The following is a 24088-nucleotide window of genomic DNA, read 5'->3' as shown; positions in this document are numbered from 1 at the left end:
TGCAGGGTCTAATCGATTCTCAGTGGTTGTTGTATAGACTAAAAGTGAAAACTGATCTTAAAAGATTTAGCCTATTTAAGAGGCGTGTTCTGAATCTTTTGACACTGATGTCTGCATTTTCCTAGCTCTGTGAATAGGTAGTAAGCCAAAGGCAAGGAAATGTAATGTGATCTTGAAGACATGGGGTCTCTCATTCAAGCAGCTTCATCAGTTTTCAGGATAGCTTTAAGGCTTAACAGAAAGTCCAGTTTTCTTTGACTTACTACTCTCTGAATATATTTTTTATTTTTATAGGCATTGTGAGCATCAATCACCTAAATTCAGAACATAAAGTCATTCTTGGCGATCATAATATGAAATTTTTCTATTCACATCTTCCCCAGTGACACTCTTCTTTGACAAGCCATGGGTTCCTATCAAAATGTCACGACGTGTCCAATTACAGATCCCTGTCCAAGGCACGGCCTCCATCTTTGTGAGGAACACTTACACAGGAACAGGAACACAGATCCATGGCTATGGGCCTAATACCTGCCTGGGCAACCCACATTTGGCACAAGGATCAAGGATCAAGGAACTTTATTGTCATACCATCTCACATTTACATGTTCGTGGTACGAAATTAGGACTCAGGTCCCAGGAGCAATAAGCAGAATATAATAATATGAAATGAAGAGTTGAATAAAAAATAAAAATATAAGCTAGGTAAAAATAGAATACAATGGCTTTGGATAAAGTTGAGCCCCGTCAGATTTAATTGGCACCACACAATCTTTCCTGCGAGTTCTTGCTTTTTTCCTCTACCAAAAATGTAACATTTCACACACCGAAAGCCTGTTTCTTTGGTCAGGGTTTAGACCATTAAAGACTGCCAGAAACTCCTCTCTCTGTGTTCTGGTTTGTGATCTTTTTCGATATTTGTGTGTCTCTGTGAGAAAGAAAAGAGAGTTAGGGTCTTGTCTAACAAAATAGGGAGAAAAGGGAAGCCAAGGGAGAAAAGATGAAAGATGAAAGATGAAAGTTATCTGGTGGGGACAACATCAGGTAATGAACTGATAAATTTCCAAAGCTGCACCGAACTGTTATTGTTCTACTGGACCATGTAAAGAGAGATATTTAAACACATTCAAACTAATGTATCCTCAAACCACTATTGCTACAATTGACCAAAGGTGCATGATAGCAAATCAATGTAATTAACAAGGTTGTGGAAAGAGTTTCATAGAGTATAATAGATTCCTTTTCTTTTGGTTTTATAGCTTATAATTAATATAATTGTGTGTACATATGTTGGTAATCTTATTTATCCTTTTTAAGCATCCAAACTGGATGACATCTGTTGAGAAAAATGAATGCGAGGACCAGTTACCACGATAATAAACATGTCTGTGCCTTTATCTTACCTCACTAAGCCTCATTCTAACAACTTATCTTGTCTCGCGTGTACTGTCCTTTTCTGTTCTGCCTTGTCCCTCACTCTTTCTCCTTGCCCTGTCTCTTCTTGACTTCTCTTGTCTCACCTAGTTATATCTTTTCCTTCCCGTAGTTTCATTTGACTGTACAGCTCTTTCCCTGCAGCCTCTAAACATCACTTTAAATTTGACTGTATCTGGAAAATAGCGCGGCTAAAAGCGGTCGATTAACATATACTGTGAGAGGAATGAGAGAAACAGCAAATTCTTGACTCGGAACTAAGTTACAGACGGCAATTCCCTCTATTGCTCCGTGCTGTCATGGGGAAATGTCTGGCTTCTGATACGATGAAGAAGTTTTGTGATTGTTGGCTTAAGGACACAATGTGGGAACAAAGGCCAAGTCTGATAGGTCTGTATAATGTGAATTTATTTGGGCTTGAGGGACAATCATGAATATTTGTTTGAAGCCTCAGGATGGCATGAACTGTGACTGCCTATCAAGACAAGCAGTTGTCAGACCAAACATGCTGATGCATTAAGTAGATCAGGAAGCATTTGCAGATTTAAACATAACTGAACCCGACATGCGGTAATGCAGTTCTTAGCAACAAACAGAACATTTCTAAGGTCTTCGGACTGTCTTCTTTAATGTATATATTTTGCTTGGCCATAGTAACCAACACCTCGCTTTCCCCCTTTCACTAAAGCACCAATGACCTTAGCAAACCTGCACAAACTCATATGATGTTTGAATTCATATGGGTACCTTGAAGAATGGATGATTTGTGATTTACTGCATTTCTCTGTTTTATACTTTTGTGAAGAGAATACTTGAGGATTTTGGACTGTTGGCGGAGAATAGAAAGAATAAGAGAAGAGTGACTGAACTTGCTATGGGTATTTTACACTACGCACATTTTTAATCTAAAAAATGAGAAGGTGGTAAACTGATAATTAAAACAATTGTTAGTTGTCAAGTATTTTCCTTTATACTTACTATGAAAAAGATCATATTTTTGAGTTTTGCAATTTTTTTGAATTTTTTTTTTTATTTCATCTAATAAAAGTGTCTGGGCCCTAAGAGGATTATCTTTCCCAGGGCTCACAAGGTTTTTCAGCAGAAAAATAACTGCAGTTTCTTGTCTGTTCACATAATGACTGGCAAGAAAACTTGGCTTTCACTCCAGGCTGTCTATTAGACACGGTTTGAATGACGGGGCCGTTCTGACCAACAATATGTTCCTGAGACTCAGAATGTGATACAATGGACAGGAACAGACTTTTTACAACTCTAACCATGTCAGAAGTGCACACACATACCCCCTATGTTACTACACCTCACATCAATCCAGGCCACGCTGCAGAAACCGGATTTAATGCTTTTGAGATCAAGCTCTTTTTTTTTTTCTACCAAGTCTTTCATTCTCTCTCTCTCTCTCTCTCTCCTTCTTTAGCTTTCCACCTTTGGGGTTTTGTGTTAAAAATGGTGTTGAAAGCTCAAGGGCTGAAAGGTGAATGGATGCCACTCTTGGTAAATTGACCATGAAGGACAGTCTGAGAGCAAAAGATGGAAGGAGGAGGACAGAGAACATGAGAGATTGAGTGGGAGCAAGTACTAAAGAGCGGACGGAAGAATGGGTGAAGACAAAAGACAAGGTTCAGAGGGACAATTAGAAAAAAAGATACTGAGGGAGGAAAACAGAACAGAAGAAAGGAGAAGAGAACAAAGAGCTGATGATCTAGTGTGACTAGAAGTGTTAAGAAGTTGTGAGGGGTGAGAGTGAAAAAAGAAGAAGAGAATGAGCAAAGAAAAAGACTGCCAGTCACTTTTCTCCAAACTTGGGTTTGTGCTGCCTTCAAGGCCCAGACATAAAATAGTGCAAAAGAGGAAGAAAATAGGGAATTGAGAGCTCCAGGGACATACAGGAGTAACGAGAAATTGCAGTGTGAAACTCTGCGAGTCAGAAAGTTTGAACCTGAAACTGTCTGACTCAGAGAACCTGACAAACACAACTTTGGAACGTAATAGGACACTGAAATATTCACGAAGCTTGGTTTTCTCAAATCATAAAATAAGTATGAGACCGATGCATTTGGGTATTCTGTGCTGAAATGCTACACTAAATACAATCTTTTAGGATTTGATATTGTGTCCTGTGTCAGTGGATGTGCACTTCACCTGCAGTTCCTTTATGTAGTGTAGTGGGTATTGTTGTTTTTTTTATTCTGAAATGATTTGCATTTCTTTCGCTCAACATTTCCTACTGCTTTTCAAATGAATACCAATTAAAAAACTGTCTCTGCCAAATTCTAACAATGTTAAAACAGGAAAAGGTTTTCACCACTGTTTAACTTTTCATCAAGACTGAGTTCATCTATTTGCAATGACTCTGGCAAATTTGTTGGCTTTTAACTTCTTTTTAACTGTCTTTCGTACATTTCTCCTGCACCCTATTTTAAGCTCCACATGCAAAAGATGCTCTAATTTACAATATTTATTTATGTTGACACTTGCTAACCTCTGTCAGGCAGTTAGGCAGCCCTCGGCGTTCCCCAACTCAGGGATTTTCCACTTTGTCACACCATACAAATCGGATCAAATACTGGAGGAGACAAGTGCATTTTCCACTTGAAACCAGACCATCTCAAGAAGCAGAGAAGATCCTCATGTCAGAGTGATTTTTAGGTTTATTATTATCATTACAGAAGAAAAGATTTTTGGAGAAATATCTGATGTGAATGTTTGATTGACAGCTGGCCTGGCAGAAAGTTGGGGATTGGGAGACAAAGCAAACAAACCAGGGCTGGAAGCTACAGCCTGGCTTATAACAGACAGCATGTTAGTATCAGTGATGGATATAATTGGTTATCAAAAATATCTCAAATAAATACCACATAAATGACCCCACAGAATTGGCATAGCTGACTGAAGAGCTCAGTTTTTGCATTTAAGTGATATATTTCTGTATCTCCGGATTCATCTAGCAGGTAAATCACTGACCAAAGCTTATATGAAGCATTTTGAGAGATAACAGATATGGAACAAGCTGTTCTCTACTGCAGGGAGACAAGGGAACACCGATACAATCTCTTCTTCTCTTGTCTTCTCCATATATCTACTTGCACCTGCTCTTGTTCCCATGAGTTATATTTGTAACTCCACCAAATCGTGTCTGCAGAATTTATTCATAGCTGGATTGAATTTTGCTAAATCAAGCAGTAGTGGGATGCTGTGTTCTCACATTTTAGGGTCGGTTCTTTATTTAATGTAAAGAAATCCCACATTTTCAAATAGAACAGAACCAGGTTCCAGGTCTCAAATCCTCTCACGCACTCTTAAAAATACACAAATGCTGCTGAGAAGTAAATCAGACTCTAAAACATTTGAAGCAATGCCAAAAAAGTGGGAGAGATTTAGTAGTTCAGTAATGAAAAACAAGCGGATCATAACTATTACGACACCTTTTAGTGTCAAGACACAGAGAGCTAGGCCTTTTAACTTTAAATAATGAGAAAAACTGATGGCTAAATGCCATTTTTCTGCTTCACTTTCAGGATCCTGTTGTTGTGCATACTTTGCTCACAAACTGTCATGGGTTACTGGGACAACTGAATAGCACAACACCATCATAAGACCTGTTTTTACAGGAAAAAAAAGTATTATTTACAGGAGGAAAAAAAAGGTACAGAAGATTTCATTTTCCATCATAAAAATGGTGGGGTAACCAGCTTTTAGGAGACCTCGTCTCATCTCTGCTGTTAAGTTCTGTAAACAGGTAAAAGAGGGAAAAGCATATTGACATGAGTGCATGCACACACACATTTTCTCGCAAACAAACACTGAGGCTTTCATCACAAATGTTAACCTCATGGGTCAGTAAGTTTTGATGGAGAGTCAGGGTCACGGTGAACTGGAATGGTGGGGGGGCACAGATTAAGGAATGAGGTGGCGTCTCGCTGTGGGTGGCTCAAAAAACCTCCAGTTATTTTATTAGCCAGACAGAAACACTGCGGGATGCTCTCTAATACCACCAGTGATTTACACATATTCAGGGACACACGCACTCACATACACCGAGAAACAGCATCTTTCTCTCAGGCAGACACAGGCCAATGAGAAAACACACACACACCCTTCCCGACAGTCCTCCCTGGGTGTGTTTCTTACAGGGCTACACGGAGATTAGCCATTATTTCACATCAGCAAGGCTGGCAAAGTTTAGACAGTTGTGAGTGAGTGAGTGTGTTGTCCGCAAGTGTCTGTATGTGTGTAAATATCGATTCAGGTGAATTAAAAAAAAACAAAAAAACAAACTCTGTTCAACTTAAGGGAAAGGAAAAATGCTAATTTAAATCGAGAACGTTCAACATGGGGACAATAGTGCACAGAGTATAAACTGCAAGATTTTCATATATGTAAATCAATGTTCATTTTGCTTCTAATAAGATTTATTTTACTGCCAAGACTATCAGTGAACATGAAACTGAAGTGCAACTACTATAATAATAATAATTTAATAATTTAAGTCATTGATTGAGCAAAAATGTTCATATTTAATGTGAGATACTACGGATATGTGTTTTAGGTATTATGGCATTTTAAAATTGAACATCTTAAGGCTATTGACTGTTGGTTTGACAAAATATGTTAAAATAAGCCAAAACATCAACCGAGGGCTCATAAGGGATGTTTTTCCCTTTTTTATATCCCTGAGAGAGGGAATTAGTGGTGCAAATACTTCATAAAGTTCACAAAGACTTCAAAATTCTGGCCAATCAGACTGAAAAACTAGCATTTACTTAACACAGAAAAACAAAACATTAGGTTTTTTTTGAAAGATGGACTACTTTGAATGATCTGCAGTGCTGAAATGGGCTTAGTCAACTTCTACTACTTCTATCATCACTTTTAAATGGTCCACATTAATCTTTCAAGTCTACCTAAGCGGATCCAATAGGAGTTATCATAAGCTCAGAGATTTCAAAATACTACTTCTGAGCAGAGTGACTTATCTGATGCCAGAGGCTAGGAGACGTGTCGAATGCAGTGAAATGCACCAGCACTTCTTCGCACCTCTTATCCTTACATGCAGACTCTTTCCAAAAGAACCTCAAACCCCACCCAGATGTATCACAGTTTTATTTTGTTCTGTTTTTTTTTCCCTTTTGCCTTGCTGTGACCCACTTACAAAGGTTATCTTGGTGGAAGATCCTCTTCCTGCTCAACTTTCTGTCCTACATATCATATCTGGCAGTTTCAAAACATTTTCACCGTGATCTCTTATGCCACAGTGCTGTTGAGATCTGGTCATGCTTCATTCACATGTCATGATGGGATGTTTTCATCCTTATTACAAGTACTAAGAGCCAGTAAAGCAAAACTGCAATGAGACCCTCAAATGAATTTCTCATGCATGAGTCTTATTCAATATCAATTCCATTCAATATCGATAACTCATTAAAGGCTCATTGTCTTCAATAAATTATTGAATAAGGGGAATGAGCTCAATGTCTTCCAATTGTTCATGCATGAAGCAGGATCAATACGATCAATAACTCATTCTCCTGAAATCTTCAACAGACTTTCATGGCTTGGAAATGACCTTCAGAACATCTCCACATTCCTGATTGGGTGTTAGATGGTTTCCATCCTCACACTTTCTGTGTGTGTGTGTGTGTGTGTGTGTTGGACAACACATATGACAAAGAGCCTACAAAAACTTCATAAATTTCACTTTGTTCAAGGAAGTGCTCTTTTTGTTAAGGGTGAAATACACACAGACAAAACAGAAAACAAGCTGCTGCCACTGCCCTAGACCACCATGTTAACCGTCTGAGACATAATGAACAGGAAGCCAAAATGGGTGTATTTAACGTGTCTAAGAGGCAGTGAAGGCCCCAGCGCAGACATCTAAATCTGCCTCTGTTAAGTGGAAGGCCATGTTATCCAAAGCCTCCATGATACATGGCCAGAAAGCTTTAGTGACTAAGAGCACCTCCACCCAAGGGAATTAGGGATGGGAGAGGCATCTAAGAATAATTCTGGCAGGTTCTGAATTATTGTCTTTTCCCAACTGGCTCCTTTTGCTCCCCCCACCCAGAGCTGTGAATACAGCCAAATCCCCCTTACTTTGCTTGGCTGGCTGGCATGTTTCAACCATGTAGAAAAGCCCCACAGAGGTTTAACGGATGATTTTGTCTGACTCAGAAACTAAGCATAAGGCTCGTGCTAGGCAAAGATGATGAGATAGTAATAACAGTAATATGGAAAGACTCCACCAGATAAACATCAATCTCAGTACCTGCTGGTTCTTGTTCCACATTATCATATTGGGGATGCTGGGCTCCAAATTAAAGTTTACAGAGAGAGAAATAGACCAGACAGATCAGCAGAGAAAAAGAGAGGGATGTTGGATGCTGAAATTTCCAGCAAAATTTAGAAGTTTCAACTCCACTTCCATCAGTTCCGACCTGGGGAAACGAACCTGCATCGGCTCACACAATCAAAGATAATTTGCACCCTCGTGCATGCTCTTTGGATACCTGGAAAAGCTCCTTTAATGTTTTATTCCTTCTCAGTCGATGATAAAGAGGTTACATATCCCAAAAGCCTTGGAGGTGAACAGAAATTGGTGAGGGAGGCGGTGGACATTTAAGACAGGAATGACTTTGAGGATGTCTCCGTCTATTTGTGTGCATCCCTTGCTTGTGTGCAAATGCAACGTGCATGTTGGCAGCGGGTCCCGACTCAGTTCACCTCCTCCCTATTCAGGCTTTCGCTCCCTTTTTATATGCAGTGCAGCACCTTGACATGAAAAGAGCTATCCTAATTGGAGACTGCTTTCTATGCAGGTTCCGTTCCACATTGCCACAACGGGAATTTGCAGAAAATAATAATAGCGCTGAACAGTAAGGAAAGAAGTATGTGTGTGTGTGCATGCGTGTGTGTTTGCTGAGATGAGGCTGAGATAGAAGGAAGAAAGAGAGAAGAAGTGAGACAGAGAACGTGTTTATGGTTAAACTGTCCTCTTCCATTTTCGATCTGAATGATTCCATTATCGCGACATAATCCATCCAAGATCTGCTTATTCTCCATTCCAGCTCTGAAAATTTCACAGTGAACGAACCAGTTTCTGTCACTGCATCTCAATCAGGTCATTGACTTACTTTTCAAGGGCGAGCGTGCTCAGCCAACACTCAATAAATGTCAGCTTCAGGTCTTTTACAGCTTGACCACTACGTTGAGGACATTGATTATACAACTCATTTGTTTGCACATACTGTACATGCATCATCTTCTTCCTTCTCTCTGCACAAACATACACTCCATCCCTTTGCCCTCACCATCTTATACACCTATAGGAAGTTGGCTGTCAGTGGGATTGCTTGGAGCTGTGGTCATACTGAGCCTCTGAATAGGAACTGAGTTTAGGGCCAGCTAAGGTAATGGATTGGTCTGTGCAGCTTAGGCTTGGGCCAGGTGCTTGGTCAGATATTGGAACAGATTTTAATGTGATTTGCATGCATCAAAACAGCAACCCATCCACCCAGTAGATGACTTTGGCTGGTGTGGAGAAAAAGGCAGAAAACAAGAAAGGGTTGAGGACAGGGAAGGGTGAACAGTTGGTGAAGGAGGAAGCATAAAAAGAGACGAGGGAATTTGCAAATGACTTGGAGAGAAATGAGAAAAAAAAAACTGAGAAACTGGCATGATTTAAAATGAAACGGAGACAGAGGGAAGAGGGGGCAAATGAGGGAGAGGGCCTTAAAGAAAGAAAGTGGAATGAGTCACAGAAGGAAAGGAGAAGAATGTGAATAAGGCAGCGGAAAAGGAAGAAAGAATATGAGGAAGAAGATTGGAGGAGCGTCTGGTTTAAAAACGAAACACAATGAAAGAATTTCACCAGAGGCATGGATTGTCTATCCAGAACATTTCCTTTTCAGCACCATCAAAGAGGGCAAAACTTGCCGATGCTGCTCTTTTTATCTCTCCACTTTTCTGACTTGCTCTCCCTACTTCTATTTTGTTTCTCTCCAAAAGACTTCCGAAATGAATGACATTCAATGGTGAACTCATTGTAGTTTTCCTTTTCTGTCATTTTTCCTTGCATAAATCAAGCTTTGTTGTGTCACGCCAGCAAATATTCAGCAAGCTTTGTTGTGAAATTGCACTGATCTGGAACAAAGATTAATCTCCTTATCTTTTTTAACAAACCTAGGCCTAAGGGTGCACATATTAGCTTTTAGACCTTTATGGCTTAATATTGCTCCTCTAGATATAACCACATAAAGACTTGGTGACATATCTTTGGTTCTGGGTGATGAGAAGAGATGATGATGAAGAGATGGTGGTCTTTTCTGCAAACCCCATCAATCATACATGAACAATTAGGCAGCAGGAAAGAGAAAAAATCTAGAGACTATTAGATGAGGGGCAGTCTCTTGATGTGGGAGGTTTGATGAATCGGATGAGGTGCAACTTTCTCATGAGGTACTCATTTTTGTGCATCTATGTGCTTGGCTATAGACAAATCCACCAACTGATTTATGTGTTGCGCTCTCTAGCAACGCCAACACTGCCGTGGCATATTAGAGCTGCAAGCGGTTTCACTGAGCGTATGCGAAGGCACAGATGGTTGGACTGATCAGTCAGCAATCATTCCTTCTGACAGCTGAAGGCATGTGAATGTTTAGTCGCAAAACAAAAGTCTGAAATAAGATAAAAGTCTATTTCAGGAAAAAAAAAGAAAACATTTTGTCTGTATTTCACAAGATGTATGTGAAAACCCAAAAGTGCTAAGTGTGCCATCAATGATGACAAAATTCAGCAACTATTCACATTTGTGAAGCTGACATTTGTGCTCAGGAAATGATTCAGAATATCATATTATCAAAAACATTGCATATCATGGGCATAGGAAGCACTGAAAATGTCAGTAGGATAATCTAACGATGGACTGGGGGATCTTCTCCAAGAGAACTTTTCAAATAAAGGTAAAATGAACGTGACAATGTGATGCTTTTTGCCGTTTTTCATTTAAAAAATGTCTTCAAACAATTATCACACACCCAATTATATGAACTAATATAATAGCAGTAACTGTTAAAAACTTTATTTATAAAGATAATTAGCCTACAGCTATGTACGTATTCAACATGATAAAAGCAAGGAGGTATACATATTACATTTACAGTTAATTGACTAATCCTCCAAGTTACATCATTTAATATAATACCCATCAGGAAAAGTCAACAAATTGTGTAGAGATTCCTCTTTATGGCGAGGACAGATAACCCTCCAGAGTGCATAGTTAAAGACACTATGGAGTCTGAGAAATTTGAGACAAATTAAGATCACAGTTGCAGGTGGAAAGCCATAAATGTGTCAAACTGGGCATATTTTTTTTTACATATTTCACATTTCACAAGGAATTTCACTGAATATATTTTAACAGATCAGATATTACAGACCTTTATAGCTAGATTTCTGGGCAAAAGCTGATCACAGACAGTTTAATAGTACAGCATAGCTTCACTATGGTGTACAAGGTTACAACACAGTAATGTAAATGGAGAGCAATGGAAAGCATGCACAGAATTTGAAATTCTGGATGTGGGGGGGCATGCTAATCCCTTCAATCCAATCCCTGTACCACTTTTACCGCTTCCAACTGTAAACTTTATTGTCAGTTCTACCTTAATAACCTCAAGTTCATGTAGTTCATTGAGCCCCAAGGCCCGTCAATCAGCTTGTTGTGCTGTCTACCATGAAAGGCATCTAGCCTGCAGCTGAGATAGGCATCATCCATAAAACCACCAGAGTTGTTTGAGAAGCAGATGGTGAACTGCAGTAATCAGAAATAAAAACAAGAATGTAAATGTTGGCTGGATGCTATTTTAACTTTCAAAGTAGCTGTATTTGTAAAATATGGACCAACAGGAACTGATTGTGCACTCAAAAATGAAAACATTGTTAAAAGAGGTGATTTGGTTCTGAGGAGTGCAGCACTGAAATGCACCATGTAGAGCTATTCATATGGTATCAAAATGTATAGCATTGAGATGACAGAAGTTTCCCTGCACAGGCCTTAAAAATAAATCACCAGTTTCCAGTCTGCAGTACGGAAAGACTTCATCCAATGGCGATTACGGTTTTGCTTCTTAGAATCTGGTTCTGTTTTCAAGTTTCAAGTCTTCTAGGTAATATGGGTTCTTTCTCTCTTGCATCCCTCTGTCCATTGCTCTTTATTCTTATAATGTCCGCCCGGCACCCTTCTGTAGTCACAGAGGCAGAGAACTCTAGAGGCTCACAGGTAGCAAACCATGTCTCTGTCCAAAAGAAAGTGTTCCTTCATCACTCAGAAAAGCCCCGAAACCCGAGGGCACTTGAATTTTCTCCTTCAAAACCTCCCCACAGTGACTACATGGAGAATATAAGCCATCTTTCACTCATTTTCCATTTCACTCTCCTCCCATCTCCCTTACTGTTCCAATTCTAAGCTCCCATCTTTCTGAATGTGCACACTTGGAAAGCTGTTTTCACATTCATCTACTGAAGGGGCAAAGTTTCTCACTTCAAATTTGAGTTTAAGATGTGCGCACAAGACACATAAGGTAACCTCACAACTAGTTTGGAAGCCAATTATGATCCAATATCCAAGCAAGATGTGATGCAGAAAGCATCTGGTGGACACTGACAGTGTAATTGTCAGTGAAGGAGGAGACATCTTCTGCCTGGGGGTTAAATCTTCAAAATTAACATTATTCATAGATAGATGTATATTCATATATTCTGGATAAGAAATGGCAGGGTCAGACGTCATGTGAAGAGTTTTTACTTAGGTAATGACAATATTTTGTCTTAATATCTGTTTATAGGTGATCTTTAAAAGGGAAAAAAATAAACAAATAAAATAAAAAATAAGAGTATAGATTTTACTATAGGTGACAGTTCTTGGGCCTTTACTCTGAGAAGCTCTGTCAGTCACCTAAAACTAGTAAAACACTGGTGCGTGGGCATAACGCCGCTTTTGTAAAGCTATTTGTGTGTCACAACCATAAGCAGGACTTGATCAGGTGGATATCTGGCAAGTTCTGAAAATAAATAATTATACACTCCAAACCTATTTGGGTCATTTTCCTGAATCATTTACAAATATTGACACTAACTTGGCAAAATTTTTAGCGAGATTAAAATCAAACCCATTGCGGATTGACTTTTGAATAAATTTTTGCCATCTTTACAGCCATTTTACTCAAAATGGATGAGAAATAATTATTTTACCTCTAAGAGACAAAACACATTTTTTAACTTGTCTTTCTTTTAAACCATTTTTGTCCATATGTGCTTTTAATTTACCTGAGCTGATCCCAGTGTTAGAGGTTAGGTTAATGCAGATGTGACTGCTCAAAGAGAAGGGGGAGGAGGGGGGCGACTTACAAATCCCAGCCGTCGCGCTCTATTCCCACAGAGCACTGAAATAAAACTTGATTTGTCAACCTAAATTACATTGGCTTCTTACAAGAGACTTCTCCCTTCTGACAGAGGAGGAAGCACATTCACGATAATAGGCAAAGAAAATAAATTGACATTTATATAATCCTAATCACTTTCTCAGGGAGCCCAGTGGTGAGTATCTCAGGGGCAAGGCAGCATGAAGATAACACTGCCTGCCATGCCTGTTAAAAAAAAAAAAAAGTGTGAGGAACATTCCTTCTGCATCTCCCATCAAATATGTCCCAGTTGAAACCCCAATGAGCCCTCTCGACCTGATGCAAATTAAAAAAAGAGATTTGAGGGCAGAGGCACGAGGAAGAGAGGGATAAAAAGAGAGAGAGAGATGGGAAATAAATATCGAAAGAGAAATAGGGCAAAAAGAATACTGATGCCCCACTCAAGTCTGCATGTGCCACAAATAGGGTGAAAAGTTTGGCAAGATTTGCTTTAGAAGTTATTATAGTCATTCTCACAAAAAGCTTTTAGGGATAATGCTATTGCAGCATTAAAATTCATGCAACTTGTCAAAGTATTTCAGTGTAGTCTACCCGACTCTTACAGTGAATACATGCATTTTAGAGCAGGCACACCAAATTGTCTCCATTACACCACGATTACTTGAGGGAATTGCCATTCAAAAAGCAACCAAGAACACACTCACTGGTATATATGTTGTCAAACTATGGTCACCAGGAAAGTAGATGAGAAGCAGTAAGCCATTTTCCTGCATCACTTAAGGCCACAACAGACATCAAAGACTTCAGAGTTTGATCAGATTCCTCAAATTAAAATTCTCAACAACATCACTGCTGTATTCAAGGTCAAGCAGCTCCAGGGAAACCTACAATGGACTTTTTCGTTTTGTAGCAGGGTTGGATCAGAGGAATCACCAGTATCCCTGTGATGGTTCTTTTCTTACCAGCCAAATCAAAGAATCAACTGATGATTCTTTTCTTTATCAGTTTATCTGCTGATCTTTTTTTTTTTCAATTAACTCATCTGTTTAGAAACTGAGTAATTATAATTTCTAAAAGCCTCTTGTCCTGCCTCCTCCAATCATACAGAACCCCAAACCTCAAAACCTAAAGTTCATTTTAATATCATACATGACAAGGAAAACCAGCAAATCCTCACATTTGAGAGGATCTGTAACCAAACAATGTTTGGCTTTTTTTCTTGAACAACAAAGTAATTTATCATTAAGCACAAAAGTTCACTTTCTGAAAGTCAAGAAAGAAAAAAAGTTGAAAAAAAAAAAATCACTTAATATCTTCACCTAAACTTTCAACAAAAAAACAAATTATAACCTTCACGAAGGCAGGATTTATTGCAGGACTCTAGCGTGAGGTTACATTAGCTTTAGCTCAGTGAACATGATAAAATGTCAGCTCAGTGTATTATCTTCCATAAAAGGTGAGAATGACACTGGAACACAAGTCACACCTCACAAGATTTTTCCTTCCAGAATTACAAAACTCTGTAAGTTCAGTGATGAGGCAGAAAAATGGCATGACATTATTGTGTAAAGGGCAGACAAAGCAAAAAGCAAGCATGACAGGCTGGTGGATGGTGTCCTAGCATCTATAACAATGTTTCTCATTAGGGTGGCTGCAATCTTTCTTTGACAAATAGTTTTAGTAGCGTTATCCTAACCTAACCACAAGGGTGGCACAGAATTATGTGTCGTTTTCAAAGGTGGTGACAAATTGCCTATTTCATCGTTCAGGTATGAGGACTTGTTGACCTTGAAATTTGGTGAGAAAACTTGTGATGTTTGATTCTGTGACTAAAGCCAGAGACTTTCAGAGCCCTGTAAGGAGCTCTATCTCCAGCAACGTGACTCCTGACCTTCTCCTCTCCAGCAAGGAAGAGAAAAAAAAAAAAACAAAAAAAAAACAGATGTGATGTAATAAGATTCATTACTTTTTACTCTGCCCCTCTCTCACTTTCACTCTTTTTCTCTTCCTGTCTCGGCGACGTGTCCTTATCCCCCATAGCCACCCCAGCGTTGCCACCCTCTTCCCTGCATGTGGAGCCAGAGCTCCCATCTCCCCTCCTCTCAGGAGTACCATCCTCATGCACCTCTCCATTCCTCTTTTCACTATCAGAAGATGAATCCACTGACAGCTCCACATAAAAAGAGAAATCCAATCAGTCTACCCACCTGCACAATGGGAGATATGAACCCAACCTTTTACAAAGACATACACAGACACGGCGAGAGAAAGGTCTTTTGCAGACATTCAGATATTTTTAAATCTGAATGGCTGCTAAATAAAAAATGAAAAAGGGTAAAGTGAGCTTAAAGTTATGATTATTTCTATTATAACAAAACCATATTTACATAGTAGTTGCTGCTCACACGCAATTTCTAGAAACAATGCATGGAAGTTCAGGGAGAAGATCAATATCGCTCTCATGTCTGTGTGTCAACAATGGAGCTAAATCTGGGAGTCCAATAATATGAAGCCAAATTGCTTTAACTGACTTGGCAAACACACTCCAATAAAGTGGATGGTGGTACACACCTTTGAAGCTGAAGTTGCGATCTGTCGGTAAACAAGAAGGAGAAGAACAAGCACAGCACGCCATTGTCGATCTTATATCAAACTGCTGTGTTTGAGAGCCAAACACGTCGTCACAGGTGTTTACACTTTTACAGTTTCAGAGAAACTACAACTGGCCTTTCTTAGGCTCAGATGCACATAAACTACAGGTTATGAACTTCTTTTCAAAATACAAAATTGTGAAAGTAGCAGTATCTTCTGAAAAAGAGAAGCATACCTTCCTCTTCACTGTTTAATCTGAAAAACCTTTATGTGCAGTGAAAGTGTTTCTTAGTGACCGACTGCCAAGTGTGGCGACTTCCTGGATTCTTTGCTAGTTTCCCTGCAACCTCAAAAAGTTACAGCAACACTTTGTAAAGCCACAGCTTGTCATTTCTACATTTTGGGTGGTGTACAAAATAAAAAGGAGATGGAGCATGTTAATTTGTGAACTTTGGACACAGTCAAGCTGGCTGTTTCCCTTTGCTACAAGTGTTAAAGCTAAGCTACACTGATAAACCGCTGACTCTAGCGCCAGACTTCATACACACACATTAGGGTGGTATCTTCTCCACTAACTCTCTGGGAAAAAAAGAGAGTACATATCATGTACTGTTCATATCATCTAACTGATTAAATGTTTGCCAACTACTCTCTTAGCTGCATCAAAGCTGTGGTAAGTAACTGCTAATGCAGACTGAGCATTTCATGCTGCTGCCTCACATTAAATTCAAACTGGGGCTTTTTTGTGAAGCAGCTACCGGAAATCACATCTCACAAGGTTTGGTGATAATTCTAATTAAAAATTGACATTTTTTGTGCTTTTTGTCAGTGGATGTATGTTAAATATTGCAGTGAGAAGGAAAAGCCACGGCGAGCTGTTAGATGAAGAGGAGCAGGCGTCAGGCTGTTACTGTACTTTGTGTGATCCAGCTTAACATAGAGTCTAAGAAATACTGTGAGTGCAGACACACTCTTTGAAATAAGGAGAAGTGGGTTTTAGGATAATGGGATCTTAATTTTGAGAAGTTAAAAAAAAAAAAAAAAATCTGTATTCAACTTGACCTGTGAGTGTCTACCAACGAGGGCTGACATCTTTCAGTGAGATGTCACCCTCTCCTTACAATAAGTCTGCCTGACACATTTAGAGACAGATGAGAGAAAGAAATGGGTGCTGTCAGATATTAGAGGGGAGCCAAATTGATTTCTCTGGGACCAAAATGAAATGAGACTAGGATGAGAGTCATTTTCTCCAAGGAGGCAGCACAACTCATCCTGCAGGACGAATCTAGAAATGTTCTTGAATCCAGAAAACACCTCTGGGCCTTTAGAAAGTTTAATAAATGGATAAGTTTTGTTATAAAGTTTTGGATTATATTAAGGATAAAGATCAACGAAGATTGCAATGTAAAGGATTAGGTATAAGTCAATCATTTCTCTCTCTCTTTTTAAATTTCTGAAAGGAGAAGCTAAAGATACACAGACTGTACACCACTGAATCGGGACAATTTTAGGGACCTTATCCAGCCATTTTCTATGAAGCTCCAGCTGTAGGAGACATAATGACTCCCACCATTCATTACATATTCCACTCTGACTTGCCTATTTTTGATTATTATTCTCCAATAGTCTCATCCTAATTTGAACCACTTGCTTGGCTCTTGAGCTAATTAAACCGAGCACCACAGTTCTTGCTTACAAAGGGCTTTGGCACACTGCACTATGAAACTCTCCCTTCCACCTCACACCTGTTTGTATTCAAATCTGTACTCATCTTGGTTTCAGTGTTCAGAAGTCAGCACTTTGCCTCATCTTTTAAAAGTTTCAGACCTCATTTTCTGTCCTCTCATCCCCCCCCTACACACACACACACACACACACACACGCCGATGAATAATAAATGGAGCATCATGGGGATTGCTCTTTCAGATGAGCAGCTGCGTTTTGTGAGTCAAATGCCCTAAATTTCACTAGACATGTATAGAGTTAGTGGTGAAAGTTTTGAAGAAGATTAGTTCTGGATGGTCTGTTAAAATCCTCAGCATTTGGGGCCCCTAAAGATCATCTCTAGGCAAAAGATTTTTTGCCAAGAATGAAAGAGTCCATGCTAACATGCAGTTGCAAGAGATTTTGTTATATCATCCATTGCTGAGATGGATATCTTGTAAGTATATGTGGGTAGTGTCAGACCATGGTGGCCTTTTAAATCCACAAGCATGACCACTGTATGTCATGAAAAGTGGATTTTATTCCTTGATGCTCTTTTTTCTAAATGTTGTTATGATATAAATTACATAAACTGTGACCGTTTAAAGAGTGTGCATCACTATAATCCTTACCTACTCTACCACAAAACCGCAGCGCACACTTCTCTGAACGGGTAATTCTATGTGTTGTTATGTGATATGACAATACTCATTAAGACTCTTTGACTCCTTCAACCTCCGTCTCACTCCTTCACCTTCTCAAAGAACAGATAACGCAACAATGGCTCCATCGACAAAGTGGACTCTTTGTGTTCGGAGCGGAGGCTTTTTGAGGAGACTAAAATCGCTGAATAGATCCAGTCATTATGGCAGAGGTTTATGGCAGAACATTGGGCTTTGTTCTCTCAGTAATTAACTGATTGAAAAACTATAGATTTCAGTTTGAACCAGACTCTTCCAGATGCAAATTTTTGATCCTAGCAGTTAATTTGTATTTAGAAGCAGGTGTCTTGGCTTTAATTGTCGTATGTGCTGAAAGAAACAATGAATTCATCATCAACTGTTGGCTGTCAGCATGAGTGTATTCAACATAATGAACAATGTGCATCCATCTGTCATACTGAGTTACACCAACAAAAGTTTAACTAAATAAGCTTTATTCTAACATTGTACATAAATTTAACACCTCAAGAGCAGTTTTCTAGCCTTTAGCTTTCCTTAGGCAAAAAACATTCTTTAAGATTCATAGAAGCTGTGGGAGTTTAGGTGTAAATTTTAATTTAAAAGCCATTTATGTATTTAAAAGTTCTAAATCTAAATTGTTTTTACACTGAAATAGTAGCTGTCCCTTTAGGACTTACTCAGCTTATTTTTCTCAAGCTGCTGGCAATAGCTGCTGTTGAGAACTTTGAAAATAATTAGCTTATGGTATCAACATGCTATTGTGCTGTTGCAGAACTAACAAAATGCCACCTATATGTTTTCTACATAGAGTGAGGACAGATAAAAGGCTTGAGAAGGGACTTGTTGATTTTGGAGTCCAACATGTTGATAATATTTTGCATCTGGGATCAGATCCTCCAGAGTCAAAGGGGATATTATACAACTGTGCATGTGCTGGAAAATGAGCTATATAACCAGTTAAATGGTCTTGATGTAAAAAAAATTGAGGAAGTTCCACTTTATTTGAAATATGAAGCTCATGCTGCCCTTTGAGTCCTGTAAGCTGATGTGAATGTCTTGGGAGTGGGCAAAGGATGGAGACGTAAAGTGGAACTCTGAAAATCAAAGGACATTTTGACTTTTGATGAAACCACACTTAGGACACAGACTTTAATGGATTGTAGTTTGCGGCATATGGGCTGCTGTGCTTAGGAGGATGTGGATACTGACTTTCAGATCATCACAATTCATCTTGTGTAAAATGCTCTTTTGTTTCTCTATTAGCTGAGGCTTTCCAACGACATGCTATTGCTGTATGTTGTGTTCTCCAACCATCTTCATCTCTCTTTTAGGGAGAGGAAGAAAATCCACCAAAGGGATAGGACAGGCCCTAAAAGAAAACATGTACAATATGTGTATGTATTGTTCAGCAGTGAATATATCATACTCCAATCTGATGTCTGAATGGTGTAAAGCATTCATAAATTTTGTATGGCAGTGCCAAAGTGGATGAAGTGGCTTGGATCTGCAGGGCTTATATTAAGTCAGCATGAATAATGACCAATACAAATGTCACCATATAGTTTGCACATATTGCACTGCAGACATAAAAACACAACAACATTTTTTTGTCATTTATTAATCTACTGATTATTTTCTAGATGAATTATTCAGTTAATTTGAATCACAAAATAATGTAAAATGTCAAGGCTCTACCATAGATACAGGGAAGCCAGAGTGGTTGGAAAAAAAAAATCCCTTGAATTCTTTAAAGCCTGCTTACACAAACTGGACAGTAATCAAAGGTTGCTCGCCTCACTGAATATTCACAATGTAGGTCATCAGCCTTATGAGGGTAAAGATGATGCTTGCCTTCATGTCTGGCAGACCAGACGATCCATGCGCAATACAGGTTGAGAAGCGTGTCTACCAGTGCATGCATTCCATCTCACAGCATTGAACACAACTATCATAATGGATATATTCACTGAAGTGAAAATTCATGGACACGATAAGCTAGAGCTCTTGTATATCTTCATATTTTTCAAGGTATGAACAGAGGAGTGAACCTACAATGTTGTGTCTCATCGGTTATCTCAAACACACACAAACGCATCATAATTAAGGTTAATCTACTGTGATTTGATTCAGACAGTGTAAACAGATGGGTCTTTAAATGTAGATGTTTTTAAATTTGAGTGTTTCCATTTCCATATCTTCAAACACAGATAAAAGAAAAAGTTGTTTCATCACTCAGGACTTTGACAAATTATCATTAAACAAAATTCAGAATTTTCACAACACTTCTTTTTGTGGTTGCCTATACCTGGGTATTGGGGGGGTAGCTGTCTGTATCAGGGTATTGGTGGGGGGGGGGTTGCCTATACCTGGGTATTGGTGGGGGGGGGGGGGGTTGGCTATACCTGGGTATTGGTGGGGGGGGGGTTGCCTATACCTGGGTATTGGTGGGGGGGGGGGGGGGGGGGGGGGGGGGGGGGGGGGGGGGGGTTGGCTATACCTGGGTATTTTGGAACTCAGGGATTCTGAGAATTTGGACTGCGATGATGGTGTATGGACAATTTCATGTTCATTTTGGGTTAGTTTTTGTTTTAAATCAAGTCCCCATGGTAGAGAGCTGTTTTGCTGTGCAGTTCTAGAAGTGTTTTGTGGATTAAGAGACATTCCATCAGCATGGGGGTAAACTTGAATGGGAGAAACCATGCAATAAACATTCACATTTAAAAAGAAGGAATGGCAGCAACTTAAGGCACAATTCCCCCACAAATCAAAAACAGTGAAACTCAGATATTGTATTGGCACCAATTGGTGTACACCCAAAAGGTCAAGCACTGATCAAATTAATCTGCCATGGCTAACAGTGAAACAACAGAGCAGTGATGTTCATAGAAATTGAACAGAGATTAATGTTAACAACATATTCTGAATTCATTAAATAAGATCTAATAATCCAAAACAGTAATACTTATTCCATAAAGAACACAATCAAATAGAAAATGAGCCAGACTAATTGAAAAAAGCTTATTTGATTTGTAAAATAATAAATAATCGCTTTTTAAACAGATTGTGGGCTGGGACACCAGGCTGGATCTCAGCCTGGACAACCAGCCCTGACAAATACTTCAGAGAGTAAAGTGCAACTGTGATACAGTGTGGTTTTACATAGCAGAGATGGGCAGCAGCCCCAGTAACAGCTATACAGACAAGAAAATAAATAAATTTAGGTGATGTATCCCCGTAGACAAGCCAGTTGTTTCAACAAAATAGGCGAAAAAAAAAAAAAGAGAACAAAAAGTAAATCTAGCCAAACTAAATCTAAACAAAAACCATGTGGAGCAAAACAGCAGTAAAACAGCAAGCTCCGCAACCTCTGGTGCATTAACACATTTGATCACTCAAAAAAAAAAAAAAAAAAAAAAAAAAAAAAAAAAAAGGTGGACAGGACGACCATAAGGTTCCAACACTATTTAGTCAGCCAGCTCTATAGAACAAAACTAGCTGCTGTGGCCCAAGAGGTAGAGTGAGTGTTCACTAATCGATGGGTCAATCCCTCATCTCTGAAATGCCTCCAATAGCAGTTAGATTAGTGCGTTTGTGTGAGTGTTTATTGCTTGTGTGTATGAATGGGTGAGTGCTGGTACATGTTCTAAAGCCCACATTTGAGTGTTGGGTCAGACTAGGAAAGAGCCATATAGTACAGTTCATTAACAAATGTAGTGCAAAAACTCACAGGAGCAGGCAGCTAATTGAATGTAGTGTTGGTAAGCAGCACATGATTGTCAGTATGTACAAGACATTTGGCATGAAGTGGGCACGAGTGTAACCCATAGAACTGAAGCGTTTATTGCACAGGCAATCATGGTAATTGGAAAAGCAAAGTAAGTTCACTCAAATCCATAGCTGCATGTCTGAAGTTTAAGGAAAATAAATGCAACACTTCTGACTGACAAAAGCTATGAAAACACTCATGCTTACATTTCTAAATCAATATACAATAAACACTTGCAATTGGCAGCTAGAAACAATTCAAAGGAGAAATGTGTGCAAAACCAGTCAGGCCAAACCAAACCAGGATCGAACCAGGCCTCAACTCAAGGCCTCCAAAACTCCAACATTGTTCTTATTTCAACACCTTGCAGCAGTTTTAAAGCAATACAATGCGCATGCCAAACACCAAATGAAAACAAAGCTCACACCATTCAAGAAATGATTGGAACCATCAATACAAACGCAAACATTACAGCAGCAGCAGCAGCAGCTTAAGAGCATATCAACCAGCAAACAGCATGTTCATAGCTTCATAGAGCAAAAAATGAGTTAACAGAGACATCAACTCAGGACAAAGACGTCAGCAAAAACAAAAAGCAAGCACTTACCTTGATGAAGTGAAGCAGTGATGTCTGGCTTCTCTGTGGAACTCTTCTGATAGGGTCTCTGTGGTCCCAAACAAATGGGAAATCTTCAAGCTTGGAGAGTGTTTGAGGCCTACACCTAATATGACCAGCAGCTAACCACGGATTGAGAGTAAAGTGCAACTGTGATACAGTGTGGTTTTACATGGCAGAGATGGGCAGCAGTCCCAGTAACAGCTTTACAGACAAGAAAATAAATAAATTTATGTCTTGTATCCCTGTAGACAATCCAGTTCTTTCAACAAAATAGCTGAGAAAAAAAAAAGAAAGAAAGAACGAACAAAAAGTAAATTTAACCAAAAGTCTAAACAAAAACCATGTGGAGCAAAACAGCAGTAAAACAGCAATTTCACCTATGAAGGGAGAACAGAAATTAGCAGGGCTATCCATGCTGCACACTTAAAATGATTCTTTGATATAATGACCCTGCTCACCAGCTCTGGTGCATTAACACATGGAATCACTCCAAAAAAAGGTGGACAGGATGACCATAAAGTTCCAACACTGTTTAGTCAGCCAGCTCTATAGAACAAAACTAGCTGCTGTGGCCCAAGAGGTAGAGTGAGTGTTCACTAATCGATCGGTCAATCCCTCATCTCTGAATGCCTCCAAAAGCGGTTAGTTTAGTGGATTTGTGTGAGTGGTTATTGCTTGTGTGTATGAATGGGTGAGTGCTGGTACATGTTCTAAAGCCCACATTTTGAGTGTTCGGTCAGACTAGAAAAGAGCCATATAGTACAGTTCATTAACAAATGTAGTGCAAAAACTCACAGGAGCAGGCAGCTAATTGAATGTAGTGTTGGTAAGCAGCACATGATTGTCAGTATGTACAAGACATTTGGCATGAAGTGAACATGAGTGTAACCCATAGAACTGAAGCGTTTATTGCACAGGCAATCATGGTAATTGGAAAAGCAAAGTAAGTTCACTCAAATCCATAGCTGCATGTCTGAAGTTTAAGGAAAATAAATGCAACACTTTTGACTGACAAAAGCTATGAAAACATGTTTACATTTCTAAATCAATATACAATAAACACTTGCAGTTGGAAGCTAGAAACAATTTAAAGGGGAAATGTGTGCAAAACCAGTCAGGCCAAACCAAACCAAACCAGGATCGAACCAGGCCTCAACTCAAGGCCTCCAAAACTCAAACATTGTTCTTATTTCAACACCTTGCAGCAGTATTAAAGCAGTAAAATGCACATGCCAAACACCAAATGAAAACAAAGCTCACACCATTCAAGAAATGATTGGAACAATCAATACAAACACAGACATTACAGCAGCAGCAGAAGCTTAAGAGCATATCAACCAGCAAACAGCATGTTCATAGCTTCATAGAGCAAAAAATGAGTTAACAGAGACATCAACTCAGGACAAAGACGTCAGCAAAAACAAAAAGCAAGCACTTACCTTGATGAAGTGAAGCAGTGATGTCTGGTTTCTCTGTGGAACTCTTCTGATAGGGTCTCTGTGGTCCCAAACAAATGGGAAATCTTCAAGCTTGGAGAGTGTGTTTGAGGCCTACACCTAATATGACCAGCAGTTAACCAACAGGGTTGCTAAATCTAGCCAGTGTGCAGCACAAACACCTCACAAGCAATCCCAACAGTACCAGTCAAGTACTTATTTCTCAAAAAGATGTCAGTAACAGCAAATGTTAATGCAAAGGAGTCATGTCCAGCACCAGCACAGCACAGCTTCAGTGGGTAGGGCATCAGTCTAAATAACCCACCTTGAAACAAAGGGTGCGTTTGATTTATGCACCAGCAAGTGGTGGGATTTTAGTGATTTTTAGTTGCCTGAATCCTAATGACTGTGGTGATCCA

General features: G+C 39.3%; 1 protein-coding gene across 1 annotated transcript in view; it reads right to left on the bottom strand.

Annotated features, from left to right (window-relative positions):
• Positions 1 to 22378, bottom strand: part of LOC124070203 (gamma-aminobutyric acid receptor subunit beta-2) — a 337631-nt gene extending 315253 nt beyond the window's left edge. Inside the window, exon 1 of the mRNA XM_046409861.1 lies at positions 22222 to 22378. The gene's annotated coding sequence lies outside the window, so the exon portion shown is untranslated. The remainder of the gene's footprint in view (positions 1 to 22221) is intronic.
• Between the last annotated feature and the right edge of the window lie 1710 nt (positions 22379 to 24088).

The sequence above is a fragment of the Scatophagus argus genome, chromosome 14, assembly GCF_020382885.2.
Source record: "Scatophagus argus isolate fScaArg1 chromosome 14, fScaArg1.pri, whole genome shotgun sequence".
NCBI classification, from domain to species: Eukaryota; Metazoa; Chordata; class Actinopteri; family Scatophagidae; genus Scatophagus; species Scatophagus argus.
Note: the sequence above shows the minus strand (reverse complement) of the source record. Positions and strands in the feature narration are given on the sequence as shown.